The 14213-nt window shown below is 47.2% G+C and overlaps 1 protein-coding gene across 6 annotated transcripts in view; it reads left to right on the top strand.

Annotated features, from left to right (window-relative positions):
- The window catches only part of MTMR12 (myotubularin related protein 12), a 102597-nt gene that overhangs the window by 1112 nt on the left and 87272 nt on the right, over nt 1–14213 (top strand). The gene's annotated exons all lie outside the window — the stretch shown is intronic.

The raw sequence follows: 14213 nt of genomic DNA, 5'->3' as shown, positions 1-14213 counted from the left end.
AAGACTTAGGACAGGGAGTCTGAGGGAGGAGGAGTCCAGGTAGAGGGACCTGGGGAACCCTCGTGAAGGTAGTGGAGTTGGAGGTGTGTCAGGTGGCTGGGCGGAGGCACGGTGGGCAAGATCAGAATCTGTAGACCCCACTGAGAACTTCCTGAGCAGGAGCGCTTAATCCACATGCCTGATTATGTGCCTCCTCGTGTTGGATTTGCCCTCTCCAGCACATGAGTCAGCGACTTGTGGAAGTGTTACTGAGTTCTGTAAGCCCCCCTGGGCCTTTGCATATGTATCTTCAAAATCAGGAGATGTGTACTCTTGAAATGGATCTTATTTTTAGCCCTGATTTTCAAATAAAAACCACTTCCTCTGGTAGCACTTAATATGGAGTCAGGGACATCTTAACTTTTCAGCAGGCTTGCCTTGTATGTAAGTAATGTGGTCGGTTTCTCTTTGTGTCTTTTTTTTGATAGAGCCCTAGTTGAAGTGCAACTGATCTTTAACCTTTCCTCTTCAGTGAGATTAAATTTAACAAGTGGAAAGTCTTCTGAAATGTGGCTAGAGTTCAAGAACGTTCAAATTCTTCATCCACCAAGTGCACATGTTGTAATTAGACATGTTTTCCCTCTGCCCACTGTGCCTGATATATTTCCTTTGAGGGATAATAAGGGAAGGGGAGTGGTTCAGCTCCAAAAGAAGCCCGAAGTGGTCACATTTTTCAGATCCTTAGAGTTGGCAGTTTTGTTTCCTTGCAGTGACATCATGCTGTGTAGATGTTACACTTTGTTGTAGACTGCCTCTGAAAGTATTTTGTGACATCAGACAAGGATCCGGCATAAATTGTGGGTCGTTTTTTAAAAGATAACTTAGATAGGGAGGAGGTGAGAAAATAGTGTATTTTTTTAAAAAAATTTTCTTTGAGAGGTAGAGTTAGAGAGGGAGGGAGAGGGACAGAGAGAGAGGTCTTCCATCTGCTTGTTCACTCCCCAAATGGCTACAACGGCTGGAGCTGGACCTGTCCGGAGCCAGGAGCCAGGATCTTCTTCCAAGTCTCCCACGCAGGTGCAGGGGTCCAAAGACTTGGGCCATCTTCTACTGCTTCCCCAGGCCATAGCAGAGAGCTGGATTGGATTTGGAGCAGCCAGGACTCCCAACTGGTGCCCACATGGGATGCCAGTGCTGCAGGCAGAAGCTTAGCCTACTATGCCACAGAGTCAGCTCCGAAAACAATGTATTTTTAAGGCTATCGCTTCTGCTGGATGTCACATATTATTGGAGATGCATAGGGGCAGCATTGAGGTAGAGCTTATATGTCTCTGAGAGCCCCAGGTCTGGTTGGCTCTCCCAGTGGGAGAGGCCCTTAGAATAATTTCTTTTCTTTTCTTTTTTTTTTTTTTTTTTGACAGGCAGAGTGGACAGTGAGAGAGAGAGACAGAGAGAAAGGTCTTCCTTTGCCGTTGGTTCACCCTCCAATGGCCGCCGTGGCCGGCGCGCTGCGGCTGGCGCACCGCGCTGATCCGATGGCAGGAGCCAGGAGCCAGGTGCTTTTCCTGGTCTCCCATGGGGAGCAGGGCCCAAGCACCTGGGCCATCCTCCACTGCACTCCCTGGCCACAGCAGAGAGCTGGCCTGGAAGAGGGGCAACCGGGACAGAATCCGGCGCCCCGACCGGGACTAGAACCCGGTGTGCCTGCGCTGCAAGGCGGAGGATTAGCCTAGTGAGCCGCGGCGCCGGCTCTTAGAATAATTTCTGAAGACTGTTATTTACTGTCTCTACTCTCCTTTCCTTCATATTGTCCTTGTCCTTACTGCTGTTAGTGTGTGCCTTGCTATCACTTTTTTTTTCTTAAAGATTTACCTATTTATTTGAAATTCAGAGTTACACAAAGAGAGAAGGAGAGTGAGGTGAGACCGAAAGAGAAAGGTCTTCCATCTGCTGGTTCACTCCCCAATTGGCTGCTGTGGTCGGAGCTGTGCTGATCCAAAGCCAGGAGCCAGGAGCCTCTAACAGGTCTCCCTTGTGGGTGCAGGGGCCCAAGGACTTGGGATGCCGGTACAGCAGGCGGTGGCTTTACCTGTTATGCCACAGCGCCGGCCCCCATCACTTCTTTCTCTCTATGGCTTTTACTAGCTGGGAAATCACAGCTACCCCCCCCCCTTTTTTTTTTGACAGGCAGAGTGGACAGTGAGAGAGACAGAAAGGTCTTCCTTTTGCCATTGGTTCACCCTCCAATGGCCGCTGCGGCCAGCGTGCTGCGGCCGGTGCATCGCGCTGATCCGATGGCAGGAGCCAGATGCTTCTCCTGGTCTCCCATGGGGTGCAGGGCCCAAGCACCTGGGCCATCCTCCACTTCACTCCCTGGCCACAGCAGAGAGCTGGCCTGGAAGAGGGGCAACCGGGACAGAATCTGGCGCCCCGACTGGGACTAGAACCTGGTGTGCCGGCGCTGCAAGGCGGGGGATTAGCCTAGTGAGCAACGGCGCCGGCCAACAGCTGGCCTTTTTTGTGGCAGAGGACTGGTACACTAGAACAACCTTTATGCCTTCCAATGTAATGATACCTGCACTTGGTAATAAACTTATCCTTGGCTGATCAGATCTTAAGTACTAGCCTTCATTAGGCTAGTCTAACAAGAGGCAGTACTTTGTGTTAAAAATAAATGTGATGGGGCTGGTGCTGTGGCGCAGCAGGTAAAACTGCCACCTGCAGTGCTGGTATCCCATATGGGCGCTGGTTCTAGTCCCGGCTGTTCCACTTCTGATCCAGCTCTCTACTGTGGCCTGGGAGGGCAGTAGAAGATGTCCCAAATCCTTGGGCCCCTGCACCCACGTGGGAGACCCAGAAGAAGCTCCTGGCTCCTGGCTTTGGATTGGTGCAGCTCTGGCTGTTGCGGCCAATTGGGGAATGAACCAGTGATGGAAGACCTCTCTCTCTGCCTCTCCTCTCAGTGTGTAACTCTGACTTTCAAATAAATAAACCTTTAAAAAAAATGTGCAGGGGTGGGCATTTGGCCTTAACAGTTAGGATACTTGTTGGAATGCCTCTGTCCCATTCAGAGTTTCTGGGTTTTAGTTCAGGCTCTACTCTTAATTCCAGCTTCCTGCTAAAGTGTACCCTTGGAGGCAGCAGGTGATGGCTCAAGTACTTTGATCCTTGCCACCCATATAGGAAACCTGGACTGGGTTCCTGGCTCCAGGCTTTAGCCTGGTCCAGGTCTTGCCCAGTCCTGGCCATTATAGGTATTTGGGAGGTGAACCAACAGCTGGGAGTGTGTTCTCTGTCTCTCTCAGATAAATAAATTCTCAAATAACTAAAATTTTTTTAAAAGATTTATTTGAAAGGTAGAGTGATAGAGATTTTTCATCTGTAATTCACTCCCCAAGTAGCCTCAACAGCAAGAGCTGGGCCAGACCTAAGCCAGGAGCACCATCCGTGTCTTCCATATGGGTAGCAGGGACTTAAGTACTTGAACCATTATCTGTTGCTTCCCAGGCACATTAGTAGTGAGCTGGATGAGAAACAGAGAAGCCAGGACTTGAACTGGCACTCCCATTTAGGATGCTGCCATCCCAAACAGTGGCTTAACCTGCTGTGCCATAGTGCCTGCCCCTAAGTAAATTTTTAAAAAAGTGCTTAACTGGTTAAAATATTTGAAGATGATGTTTTTAAACATGGTGGTCTTATTTTTCCCTTGTGGTTACACCCTAAAATGAGGGCTAGTAGCTCATTGTAGCTTTTCTTTTTTTAATTTTTAAAATTGATTTTCATTTTGTTAGAAAGGCAGAGAGAGAGAAAGATCTTACATCCAATGGTTCATCCCCTAAGTGCTTGCAATTTCCACGGCTGGGCCAGGCTAGAGCCAGGAGCCAGAACTCAATCCAGGTCTCCCATGTAGGTGGCAGGGACCCAGCTGCTTTTGAGCTATTACCTTCTGCCTGCCACAGTGTACATTAGCAGAAAGCTGCACTGAAGCAGAACCAGGACTCCAGTCAACCACCGATCAGGGATGTAGGCATCCTTCACAGTGTCTTAAATACTGTGCCAAGCTCTTGCCCTAGCTTCCCTTTTCCAAATTGGATATTGTGGCTGGCATTGTGGTATAGCAGGTAAATCTGCTGCCTTCGACACCAGCATCCCATATGGGTGCCGGTTCATGTCCTGGCTGCTCCAATTTTGATCCAGTTTCGTGTTAATGGCCTGGGAAAAGCAGTGGAAGATGGCCCAAATCTTTGGGCCCCTATCACCTACATGGGAGACCTAGATGAAGTTCCTGGCTTCAGCCTGGTCCAGCCCTGGCCATGTGGCCATCTGGGGAGTGAACCAACGGATGGAAGATCTCTCTATCTGTCTCTGTCCCTCCGTCTCTCTCTATGTAACTCTGCCTTTCAAATGAATAATAAATAAATCTTTTTAAAAAAAGATTTGAAAGAGTTATACAGAAAGAGAAGGAGGAGAGGCAGCGAGAGGTCTTCCATCTGCTGGTTCACTCTCCAATTGGCTGCAACGGCTGGAGCTGAGCCGATTCAAAGCGAGGAGCCAGGAGCTTCTTCTGGGTCTCCCATGCGTATTCAGTGGCCCTAAGGATTTGGGCCATCTTCTACTGCTTTCCCAGGCCATAGCAGAGAGCTGGATCAGAAGTGGAGCAGCCGGGACTCCAGCTGGCAGCCATATGACATGCTAGCACTGCAGGTGGTGGCCTTACCCACTATGCCACAGCCCTGGCCCCATTAAATGGTTTTCTGTTTGGTCACCTTCTCTGGTGCTGAATGACAATTCTGATTCTTCAAGATTAACAGTTCTCTCTTCAGTTAACTTGAAATTGTAACCTCTGGTTTGATAATTTATAGTAATTAGAAATGCTTGCAGGCCAGTGGGTGGCATAGCAGATAAAGCTGCTGCTTGCAGTGTTGGCATCCCATATTGGTGTGGTTTCGAGTCCCAGCTGCTCCACTTCTGATCCAGCTCTCTGCTATAGCCTGGGAGAGCAGTAGAAGTTGGTTCAAGTGCTTGGGCCCCTGCACCAGCATGGGAGACCTGGAAGAAGCTCCTGCCTCCTGGCTTCAGATTGCCCCAGTCCCGCCATTGCTGCCATCTAGGGAGTGAACCAGTGGAAGGAAGACCTCTCTCTCTGTCTCTCTGCTTCTACCTCTGTAAGTCTGCCTTTCAAATAAGTAAATAATTTTTTTTTTTTTAAAGAAAGAAATGCTTGGTGACTATATCCAGAAACTTGTATCTAAAAGATCATTAGTTCTTGTCCTAAGAGAAAGTTCTGATTTAACAAGAGCCCATTCCAAGTATATGTTCTTTTAAAACTGACCAGGAAGAATTTAGCTTTCAGATTGCTGCTGACTTGTACTTGTGTGGTATTCCAGAATGTACTTTCTATCAGAGCTTAGGTCAGTATTTGACTTAATAGTTATCAATGAGTTATTTGTGGATTTTTTTTTTAATCTACTTCAACGCTGTGCTATTCCTTTGTTGTACAAATGTGGAAGCAAAAGCTCTGCAAGGTTAAATGTCCTGAAGAAAGATAAGAATTGTCTCCCAGAGGCCAGTATGGAGATCACTGATGGTCATTTCTTTGGCTGTCAGAGGACGTTAAGAGTCCTTCCTGGGGTGAGTGTTGTGGCACAGAGGGTTGAACTGCTGCTTGGAACACTTGCATCTCATATTGGAGTGCCTGGTTTGAGTCCAGTCTTTCTCTCCCTCTTTCTTCTGATCCAAGTTACTGCTGATACTTCTGGGAGGCAGCAGATGATGGCTCAAGTACTCGAGTCCCTGGCACCTGCATGAGAGACCCAGATGGAGTTCCTCACTCCTGGCTTTGGTTTGGCCCAGCCTCAGCTGTGGCAGGCACTTGGGAAATGGACCAGTGGATGGAAGATCTCTCTTTATCCTCCCTCTCTCTTTGTCACTCTGCCAGTAAAATAAATAAATAATAATTTTTTTTTAAGAGTTCTTCCTAAAATAATCACTTTCTTAGCTGTGGCTTTAGTCTGATGACCTGTCTTCAGCTTCCGCTTTTTAAACCCTGCATGTGCTTCCTGTGGCATCTCCCTGGGTTAAATCCAACACCATACAGCTTCTGCAGATGGAGCATCAAAAGGCACCATGAGGCTCTGTCAAGTAACACTTCCTGCAGCTTGATCAAAGAGCAGCCACATGGGAGAGCCACCATCACTTCTGCACCCTGCTTCCATCTCCAGTGTTAACATCAAAGCTTCTGTCAGTATGCTAGGCTGTGGAGATCCCATTCTTAGCAATTTAAACTTCTAGATCTTTTTATTTCTTTTTTAAAAAATTATTTGTTTTATTTGAAAGTCAGAGTTACACAGAGATAGAAGGAGAGGCAGAGAGAGAAAGAGGGAGAGAAAGAGGTCTTCCATCCACTGGTTCACTCACCAATTGGCCGAAACAACTGGAGCTGTGCCAATCCGAAGCCACAGACCAGGAGCTTCTTCCAGACCCAAGCACTTGGGCCATCCTCCACTGTTTTCCCAGGCCATAAGCAGTGAGCTGGATAGAAAGTAGAGCAACCGGGTCTTAAACTGGCGCTCATATGGGATGCTGGCACTGCAGTCAGCAGCTTTACCCACTATGCCACAGCGCTGGCCCCAAGCTCTAGATCTTTCTCTGAACATCCTCAACAGGATGTTGTATGTTCATGGATTATTTACACAGTAAAGCATGCTGGTGTGGCAGTATGCTTTACAGATAATTCTATTTCCAGGGACCAAAGATTTTTTTTAATCATGATATGAAAAAGTAAACCTTAATTATTTTTATTTTATTATTATTATTTTTTTTATTTGACAGCTAGAGTTAGAAAGTGAGAGACAGACAGAGAGAAAGCGCCGCTACGGCCGGCGCTGCGCCGATCCAAAGCCAGGAGCCAGGTGCTTCCTCCTGGTCTCCCATGCGGGTGCAGGGGCCCAAGCACTTGGGCCATCCTCCACTGCCCTCCCAGGCCACAGCAGGGAGCTGGACTGGAAGAGGAGCAACCGGGACTAGAACCTGGTGCCCATATGGGATGCTGGCGCCACAGGCAGAGGATTAACAAAGTGAGCTATGGCGCCAGCCTCAACCCAAGTTGTTTTCTACAAGGGTCCACCCTTGGTTTTTCTTTGTTAACACTTGGGACTTCTGGTGTGTCTTTTTTGAGATGCTATGGAAGGCAGTAGGTTTGCAGTCTTTGATAAGAAAACATAGGGGTTTAGAAAAAGACTAAAGCTGGCTGGTGCCGCGGCTCAATAGGCTAATCTTTTGCCTGGGGCACCAGCACCCCGGTTTCTAGTGCTGGTCGGGGTGCCGGATTCTGTCCCGGTTGCTCCTCTTCCAGTCCAGCTCTCTGCCGTGGCCCGGGAAGGCAGTGGAGGATGGCCCAGGTCCTTGGTCGCTGCACCCACATGCACCCAGCGGCCATTGGGGGATGAATCAATGGAAAAAGGAAGACCTTTCTCTCTGTCTCCCTCTCTCTGTCTACTCTGTCCCCCCCCCCAAAAAAAAACAAAAAAACTAAAGCCAAAGTTTTGCTTTTTTAGAGTTATGTCCCTTGTAGCCCCCTGTGGGATCCTATATGAGATTTAGCAAATACAGATAGATGTTCCAGTGGAGTTTTGATCGCACATTCATTCAGTGACATTGATAAACCAGAGTTGTTTCATACTAACACCCCAGTGTTACTCTCACTGAATCAGGTTTTATGGTGGATGGGAGCCATATATAAATATTTTCTTGAGCTTCAGAATGAATTATTAAAATAATTTCAAGGCCGGTGCCGCGGCTCACTATGCTAATCCTCCACCTTGCGGCGCCGGCACACCGGGTTCTAGTCCCGGTTGCCCCTCTTCCAGTCCAGCTCTCTGCTGTGGCCCCGGGAAGGCGGTGGAGGATGGCCCAAGTACTTGGGCCTGCACCCCATGGGAGACCAGGATAAGTACCCGGCTCCTGCCATGGGATCAGCGCGGTGCGCCGGCCACAGCGCGCCGGCCATTGGAGGGTGAACCAACGGCAAAGGAAGACCTTTCTCTCTGTCTCTCTCTCTCACTCTCCATTCTGCCTGTCAAAAAATACAAAATAAAAAAATTGCAAGATAAGTAGGAAGGTAAGACTGAACTGGAATAATTCTTTTAGCCTTAAATCTTTTATTGCTTTGGAAAAAGAAAGGAACTAAGAGTAAAGAGAGACTCAAGGGGGGCCAGCGCTGTAGCCTAGTGGGTAAAGTCGCCGCCTGCAGTGCCGACACCCCATATGGGCGCCGGTTCAAGTCTCTGGCTACTCCACTTCCGGAAAGCAGTAGAAGATGGCCCAAGTCCTTGGGCCCCTGTATCCTCGTGGGAGACCCGAAAGAAGCTCCTGGCTCCTGGCTTCTGATCTGCACAGCTCTAGCTGTTGTGGCCAACTGGGGAGTGAGCCAGTGGATAGAAGACCTCTTTCTGCCTCTCCTCCTCTCTGTGTAACTCTGAATTTTAAATAAATAAATTAATTAATCTTTCAAAAAAAAAAAAAAGAGAGGGACTCTAGGAAGCAGTAAAGCTGTCAGAGATGAAAAGACTCCCGAAGGTGTGCCTTCTGCACACCTTCCGTATCACAGCTCTAAGGGAAGCAAGAACTTGTCCGTGGTTCTTCCTTACTGGCTGTGAGGCCAGTTTCTGTAAGCTTCAGTTGTATTTCAGCTGTGTTTGAAAAATGGGAGTAATAGTAATAACATCTTAAATGATAAGTACATATGAACATGAATGCATATTGAATGTGATTATGCATGAAGAGCCCTTGGGAGAGTACTTGGCACACAGTTAACCTTAAGAGAAAAGGGCTATTGTTATTCACAAGTTGTGGGACAGAATCACTTGGGTGATTTCAGAGACGGGCTTACTCATTAATCTTAGAGTATAGAAAATTTTTCCTGGCTAAGTAAAAGTAGAGTATTTTGTGGTGGTGGTTAATGAAAGTATTTTGTTGTGGTTGTTGCCATGGTATCATGCCAGGAAAGTTCACTGTGTGCTGATTCTTTTCTTGAAATACTCTTTGCTATCTCTCAAAGTTTCTTTTCCTCTTTTTTTGTTCCTTTATAATTTGAGAATGATGTGATTATCTTTAAAATTCCAATCTAATGAGTATCCTTAAATTTCACTTTCTTCATTATTAACATTTGGCCTTTGATGTTTTTCTAGTTTCATCATGTGGACTTATTTTTCATCTTTTCTTATTTCTAATGCTCTGTCATAGACCATATTTTGCCATTTATCACACCTGTTCAGTGATTCACTTAAAATGCAGGTGAATCAGGGCCCGTGCTGTGGCATAGTGGGTAAAGCCGCTGGCTGTAGTGCCGGCATCCCATATGGGCACTGGTTCGAATCCTGGCTGCTCCACCTCCGATTCACCTCTCTGCTGTAGCCTGGGAAAGCAGTGGAGACCTGGAAGAAGCTCCTAGCTCCTGGCTCCTGGCTTCGGATCCGCGCAGCTTTGGCTGTCTCAGCCAATTGGGGAGTGAGGCGGCGGATGGAAGACCTCTCTCTCTGCCCCTCCTTCTCTCTCTGTGTAACTCTGACTTTCAAATAAATAAATCTTTAAAAAAATACAGGTAAATTGAATCAAGTCAAATGAAAATTAGCAGGAGTGGTGTTGTGGCATATGGGGTAAAGCCACAAACCTGTGTCCTGGCTGCTCCACTTTCAGTCCAACTCCCTGCTAATGGCCTGGACAAAGAAGTAGGAAGATGGCGTAAGTGCTGGGACCCCTGAACCCACGTGGGAGACCTGGATGAAGTTCTGCACTTTGACCTGACTCAGTCCTGGCCACTGTGGCTACCAGTAGATAGAACATCTCAAGATTTCTGACTCTCCCTCTCTCTCTGTAACTCTGACTTTCAAATAAACAAATCTTTAAAAAATAATCATAATTAGGGGCTAGTGCTATGGCTTAGCGGGTGAAGCCGCTGTCTGTGGTGCCAGCATCCCACATGGGTGCCAGTTCGAGTACCGGCTGCTCCACTTCTGATCCAGCTCTTTGCTATGGTCTGGGAAAGCAATAGAAGATGGCCGAAGCCCTTGGGCCCCTGCACCTGTCTGGGAGACCCAAGAGAGGCTCCTGGCTCCTAGCTTCAGATTGGCACAGCTCTGGCTGTTGCACCCATCTGTGGAGTGAGCCAGTGGCTGAAAGATCTCTGTCTCTCTGTTTCTGCCTCTCTGGAACTCTGCCTTTCAAATAAAAAAATAAATCTTTTTAAAAAGTCATAGTTAGGATAAGTAAAAGGAATTATCTCTTGGAAGTTACAACTTTATTTTTAAAAGATTTATATGTGTATTTATTTGAAAGGCAGAGTAACAGAGTGAGAGGGAAAAGAGAGAGGAAGAGATCTTCCATTTGCTGGTTCATTCTCCCAGTGGCCACAAGGGCCAGTCAGGAGTCTTTAACTTTATCCTGGTCTCCCACACAGATAGCAGAGGTCCAGGTACTTGGGCCATCTTCTGCTGCTTTCCCAGGAGTATTAGCAGGGAGCTGGACCAGAAGTGAAGCAGATGGGGCTCTAACCAGTACTCACTTGGGATGTCAGCATCACAGGTGGCAGCTTAACCCACTGCACCACAATGCCAGTTCCATTTATTTATTTTTTTAAAATATTTATGTTTCACCTACTTGAAAGAGAGATCTTTCATCCACTGGTTTACTCCTTAAGTCCTCATAACAGCCTGGACTGGCCTAAGCGAAACCCAGAAGCCAGAAACTGCATCTAGGTCTCTCATAGTAGCCAGGACTTGAACTGGCACTATCAGATGGGATACAGGCTTCCTAAGCAGCAGTTTAATCTGGTGCCCCACAAAACTGCCCCAACATTATTTCAAAGGCAGTTGCAAGACCATGCTATTTTCATTGCTTATTTGAATACTTTCCCCTTTATAATATTATCATTGCCTTTTTCTCTTCTACCTTGTCCCTCATCATTTCTGACCTGGCTGGAGGGGAACCTGTTAGGTGGCACATTACCTCAGCTGTTTGCTTTTTGGAAGGGAGGCGGTTCAGTCACAAAAAGGCAGTGCTTTGGTGAGGGTGGGAGTCACAGGAAGTTCTGGCCACAGAGGTGAAATGTTTTGAAGTCTACCTTTCCCATGTGACAGATTGCCAGCTGTGTTTCAGACAATGGCCCTACACTGCTGGTTTTCATTTTTGTTTTTGCTAAGAGAGTTTTAAAATACCTGAGAATACTTTGAAGGGGAAGAGCCAGTTTTTCCAGTCAGAAATCTCACAAGTGGGCATTTGGCCCAGCAGTTAAAATGCTGTGTTCCACCTCAGAGTGCCTGAGTTCAACTGCAGCTTCCCTCTAATACTCACCCTGGAAGACAGCAGTGATGGCCAAACTCCCATGTTTATACTTCATGCCTTTTCCGTCGACTCTAAATATTGTTTGTTGGTCCTTCTGTTTCTCATCCCATAGCTACCTACCTACTTACCTGTGATCATCCTGCACCCTTCCCAAGTTCCACCCCAGCTTGCTCAGTTTGGCTTCAAGTTTATTTGCCTCAGCTAATCCCTTAATTCTGCTTTTCTCTCTGGAGAAAAAAGAAGTAGCTGGTTTTGGCTTTTCTATTTTAATGACCACTGTCTGCTACCTGCTTGGTAAAGAAGATGGTTCTTCTTAAAGAGGGGAGGGGGACAAGACAAACACTGTACCTGTAGGTGGTGCCTGAGGAGCTCAGGAAGTCAGGCAGATGCCTCTGAGTGGCAGAAGGTGCATGGGGTCTGTAGGATGTATAGGGGAGGCTCTAAGCTTGAGAGTATGTGTGTGGCTGGTGCTTTAACAGAGAGACAGCTGAGGAATAAACCAAACACAGTAGGAATTTGGGGTTGGCAACAAGGTATCATGACTTTCTGGAAGATACTTGACCTCAGAGGCTTCTGATCCTGGTTTAGCCACTTGATGGTGACCTTCAGCATGTGACTTTGGTTCTCTGGGACTACCTTTTCTCCCCTGCAAAACGTAGATCAGTCTCTTCCCTCTGGCTTATTTTGAGGATGAGAAGTAATAAACCATCTATATCCAGCTTAGGACCTGACACATGGCAGATTTTTAACAACTGCTAGATACCTTATTTTTAATAACTAGAACTGGAATATTACCCAAGCAGCATTTTTGTGTTCCTACCATTTGCAAAACACTCTTAAAATTAGGAATTCAAAGAAACAGTCTGTGCACTCAGCAGTTTCCCATTCTGTTGGGGAGATGACAGGTCACCAGATGGCTCTAATACATGGAGGTAGGAGTTGCCTGCTTATGAGGGCAGCGTGCCCAGAATGCTCTCAGAGCACAGAGGAGGGCCTACTGCAGAACCCACTGCAGCATCTGGCCTGTGTGAAGGCTGTGTAGGGCTTGGAAAGGTCAGTGGTAAAGTGGGATTTGGTGTGCGGGGGTGGGGTGGGGGAGGGAGATAATGTAGTTGGTAGGCAAGAAGGACAACGTTGAAGGGCTTATGTTGGGACTGTGTGGGCAGAGCATCTGTACCCATCCCTTATATAAGGTGTGTGCTTGCATATGTGACAGAGTGATGTCAGGAATAGAATCAGAAAGGCTCTGCTAGGACGTGCAGGAGGATTTCCAAGATTCTTTATGGGTTCCTTATTTCTGTGATGTGCTGCATTACCATTAGATTGGCCTGACCCCAAATACGCCTGGCACCTTTTCATTTCTCTCCTAGTTCCTCTTGTCCTCCTCCTGCTCCAGGGCTTTCAGCTCCTCCAGCTAACCTAGTGTTTATAGAGTAGCTATGGAGGAGGTGATGGAGGGGAGGCACAGAAGGCAGTGCCATGTGTGTCTGCAGCTGCTGTTAGTTACATTCATTAGTTTACAGCAATGACAGGCCCACAACTGCTACCTGACACCTTTTTTTCTGACACTTGTATACAACTCAATATCACCATCTTTACTTTCAATATAATACAGTAGTTAGGAGCATGGATTTGGAATCAGAATTCTGCTGCTTGGTAACTGTGAATTTGGGCTAGCTATTCTACTTCTCTGACACTCAGTTTTCTGATCTGTGAAATATGAATAATAGTAACATCTGTCCAATAGAGTTGCTGTGAAGTTGTGAAGCAATCCATGAAAAGTTCTTAGCGAAGTACCTGGCATGTAGTAAACCTTAAATGTTAATTTTTCACTGCCCCAGAAGCTGCAGGTGTGTGTGTGTGTGTGTGTGTGTGTGTGTTTAGGTGTTTGTTCTTTGGGCCACAAGTGGAGGTCCTGATGGTGGCAAGACTTGACCTACATTCCCTTTCAGCATTGCTTTTCCTTTGCATTCCCTGAGGTGTGTGCTAGAGATGTGGGTGGCATCCCTCTTGTAGGACCATGCCGTATCCAGCATGGTTACCTTTACAGTTTTTCTTTTCAGTGAGTCATTCTGTGGATTTCCTTTCTGTTTTTGCTTTTCTTGAGGGCTCTAGGAGGACTTGAGGTTTGGGCAGCATGTAAAGTCCAGGGCTGATAATTCCAATTCAGCTTGGCTTCCCTCTCTTTGTGTCTCTCTGTCTCTGTGTCTCTCTGTCTCTCTTTTAAAGGTTTATTTCAGAGTTAGAGATAAAGAGAGAAAGTGAAAGTCTTCTGTCCACTGGTTCACTCCCCAAATGGCTGGCCAGAGCTGCGTCGATCTGAAGCTGGGAGCCAGGAACTTCTCCGGGTCTCCTGCGAGGGCGCAGGGGCCCAAGGACTTGAGCCATCTTCTACTGCTTTCCCAGGCCATAGCAGAGAGCTGGATTGGAAGTGGGCAGACGGGACTTGAACTGGCACCCATATGGGATGCCAGCACTGCAGGCTGCTTTACCCACTACATCACAGTGCTACCCCCCCTTTTTTTTTTTTGCGAAGTAATAAGGATTTATTGGGGATAGGGCATCCATCAGAATGGAAGGGACAGATAGAGTGTGCCCAGTCTTTTGGACTGGGGAAGAGCGAGGTTATATGATTGAATGGAGAGAACAATACACCTGGGCAGGCCAGGTCAGCAGCTCAGTAGAGTGGCAGCTTCCCTCTCCTTTTAAGGTAGATTTTGTAGCTTTACCTAGTGACCCTACTCCAAACCAGTCACAGCCCCCAGGGTGCCCTTTGTGGGAGCCTCTGTGGTGGTCTGCCTTCATTTGCATTTTGTCACCCTCCCTGTCTAGCATACCTTCCTGCAGTACCTGGGACCACCCACTGGAAGAGCTTGACTGGTCTCTCTGCCTTC

Source organism: Oryctolagus cuniculus, chromosome 14 (genome assembly GCF_051225735.1).
Source record: "Oryctolagus cuniculus isolate XC-2025 breed Fujian yellow rabbit chromosome 14, ASM5122573v1, whole genome shotgun sequence".
NCBI lineage: Eukaryota > Metazoa > Chordata > Mammalia > Lagomorpha > Leporidae > Oryctolagus > Oryctolagus cuniculus.
The sequence above is the reverse complement of the archived record's forward strand: the minus strand, read 5'-3'. Positions and strand labels throughout refer to the sequence as shown.